Raw genomic sequence first — 3618 nt, forward strand, 5'->3', positions numbered from 1 at the left:
TTGCCATAAATTAATAAATGGGAAAATTGGGAAAGTGCTTATCGACGTGTGATCATTTGCAACAGGGCATCAAATCATAGGTGAATTCATTCAGTTCAGCACTAAATGGGTGAGTTATGCTGTGTTGCACGAAATGGGAGGATTGGAGCAGGACAATACGTTTTGGGAGATTTAGAGGATGGCACCCCTAAATTGGGCGATGGCATCATCAGTATGGGGATTGGTGTAAGGCAACACAAAATGGAGAAATTGTTCAGGATATCAGTAATTGGGGGAAATGGTGCTCAGCAACACTGAATTGGAGAATCTGTGCGGGCCATCAGTGAATGAGTGACCTGGTGCACAGTGGAGCTAAATTAGAAAATTGGTGCTTGGCAACAGTAAATGGGAGAATTAGAGTAGGGCACCTTTAAATGGTAGAAACGGGCTCGGGCGTCAGTAAATGGAAGAATTAGTACAAGGATATGAGTAAAAGGGTGGTTTAGTGGGAATCAATGAATGGGAGATTCGGTGCACAGTGCAAGTATATTGGAAAACTGTTGTGAGTGTCAATGTATTAGAAAAGTGGAGCAGAGCATGTCTAAATTGGGGAATAGGGGCCTGGGGATCAATAATAAGAAAAATGTTTTAAGCATCGGTAAATTGGAGATTCAGTTCAGTGCACGACTAAATGAAAACAATTCAGCAGGGCACCCTACTTGGAAGAAGTGTTTCAGGGAACAATTAAATGTAAAGAATTGATGCAGGACATCGATGATTGGAGATTTCATACAGGTGTCTTTAAATTGGGTAGGATAACACTCAGTGGGAGAGTTGGAGCAGTTTCAGGATTTGTGCAGGATTGGTAAATGGGAGAAATAGTGCAGAGCAGCGGAGCCATAAATAGTCATACAATCATAGAGATGTACACCATGGAAACAGACACTTCACTCCAACTTGTCTATGACTCAATTTTAGAATTCTGGCAGCACTCCACGAATTTGGAGAAACGTTCCAAGGAACTAATAAATGGAAGAATTGGGCAAATAAGAGAGTTTTGGAATGGGGCATCCGCTAATGGCAAATTGCTGCAGTTAGCACCAAATGGGAGAGTTTCTGTGTAGCACTAAATGGGAGAATTGGGACAGGACAATACTTGATGTGGGAATGAGAGTAGGGCACCCCTAAATTGGGCGAGGACATCGGTCAATATGAGGATTAGTGTAAGGCAAAACTGAATGGAGAACTTGTTCAGGATGTCAGTAACTGGGGGAAATGGTGTTCAGCAACACTGAAATGGAGAATTGATGCGGGCCATCAGTAAATGGGAGACTTGGAGCACAGTGGAGCTAAATTAGAGAATTAGTGAATGGCAACAGTCAATGGGAGAATTAGAGTAGGGCACCCTTAAATGGTAGAATCGGGCTCGGGCATTAGTAGATGGAAGAATTAGTACAGGGCTATGAGTAAATGGGAGATTTGGTGGGAATCAATAAATGGGATATCTGCTGCAGAGTGCCGTTACATTAGAAAATTGGTGGGAGTGCCAATGTATTGGAAAATTGGAGCAGAACAAGTCTAAATTGGGGAATAGGGAAAAGGAAATCAGTAAAAGAAGAAATGTTGCAAGCATTGGTAAACTGGAGATTCAGTTCAGTGCAACACTAAATGAAAAACAATTCAGCAGGGCATCTGTACGTGGAAGGAGTGTTTCAGGGAACAATTAAATGGAAGGAATTGATGCAGGGCAACAATAATTGGAGAATTCATGCAGGTGCCATTAAATTCTAAGTGGGAGGACTGAGGCAGGATAACCTCAATGGGTGGGTTGGTGAAATTCCCGAATTAGTGCAGGATTGGTAAATGGGAGAATTGGTGCAGGGAAGCGGAACACTAATTACAGCCTTCGAGATGTACAGCACGGAAACAGACACTTAAGTCCAACGTCTCCATGCCGAAATTTAAGAATTCTGGCAGCCTCCACTAAATTGAAGACTCATTGCCAGAAATTAATAAATGGAATCAATTTGGAAAGGGCTGATCGAAGTGTGAGCATTTGCAACAGAGCATCAGATCACGGGTGAATTAGTGCAGTTCAGCATTAATTGGGTGAGTTATGCTGTGTTGCACTGAATGGGAGGATTGGGACAGGACATTACCTTTGGGGAGATTTAGAGTAGGGCACCCCTAAATTGGGCGAGGGCATCAGTCAGTATGAGGATTGGTGTAAGGCAAAACTGAATGGAGAACTTGTTCAGGACATCAAAATGGAGTTGCAGCTAGATAGGATAGTTAAGAAAGCATTTGGTATGCTTCTTTTATCGGTCAGAGTATTGAGTACAGTAGTTGGGAGGTCATTTTGCGGCTGTGCAGGACATTGCTTAGACCACTGTGGGAATACTGTGTGCAATTCTGTTCTCCTTCCTATCGGAAAGATGTTGTGAAACTTGAAAGGGTTCAGAAAAAAATTACAAGGATGTTGCCAGAGTTGCAGGATTTGAGCTACAGGGAGAGGCTGAACAGGCTGGGGCTGTTTTCCCTGGAGCATCGGAGGCTGAGGGGTTACCCTATAGATATTTACAAAATTATGAGAGGCATGGATAGGATAAATAGACAAAGTCTTTTCCTTGGGGTCGGGGAGTCTAGAACTAGAGAGCATAGGTTTAGGGTGAGAGGGAAAAGACATAAAAGAGACCTAAGGGGCAACTTTTTCACACAGAGGGTGGTACGTGTATGGAATGAGCTGCCAGAGGAAGTGGTGGAGGCTAGTACAATTGAACATTTAAAAGGCATTTGGATGGGTATATGAATCAGAAGGGTTTGGAGGAATATGGGCCGGGCGCTGGCGGGTAGGACTAGATTGGATTGGGATATCTGGTCGACATGGATGGGTTGGACCGAGCACTCTGTTTCCATGCTGTACATCTCTATGATTCCAGTCTCCGATTTTCAGCATCTGCATGAATCACCCTCAGGCCCCACCCAGTGACGTCACGTGTCACTCTGCGCATGCGTCCACATTCCTGGCCAAGATGGCGGCTGTCCACCTCGGAATTGCAAACCTTTTACCCACAAGTTACTTTTCAAGGTGGTTGCGTCTCGCTGGAAGGGTTTATTCTCGGTCTGAATCCTTTTGTCCAGCTCCTGCAGCCTTACCGTCTGGAAAAGTGCGTCTCTTCCTATTTCCCACGGAGACAAATCAGGCACTGCGGCTACACTGCCGTCGTCTGTAGTGAGTATAGAGGGTATTCTCCACCGTGGGGAATACTGGGTAGGTACACCACCATTGAGGAGATGAACACAGAGGATTGAATCTGTTCATTAATAATTTTCTCTTTCCTGAATTCCAATCTTCTGCTCTCCAAATAATCTTTGGAAGAACTAAATGTTCGAAAAACATCTTAAAATTGGATGCTTCTATCAAATATCTCAAATCATCTCTACAACATAATCTTGTCATTAAAATACTAGATGTCTCAAATCATTTGGTAAAATCCCGTCCTCAACTGATGGTGGTGGATTTTGGAAACTCTTTTCACAGGTGGATGTTTAATACTCAAGCCGAGAGATACATTTGTTTATTCTGAATATCTCTGAATATGTTTCTTTTGTCATCTCATTTTACAGAGAAGTGGAATT

The sequence above is a fragment of the Hemiscyllium ocellatum genome, chromosome 42, assembly GCF_020745735.1.
Source record: "Hemiscyllium ocellatum isolate sHemOce1 chromosome 42, sHemOce1.pat.X.cur, whole genome shotgun sequence".
Classification (NCBI taxonomy): domain Eukaryota; kingdom Metazoa; phylum Chordata; class Chondrichthyes; order Orectolobiformes; family Hemiscylliidae; genus Hemiscyllium; species Hemiscyllium ocellatum.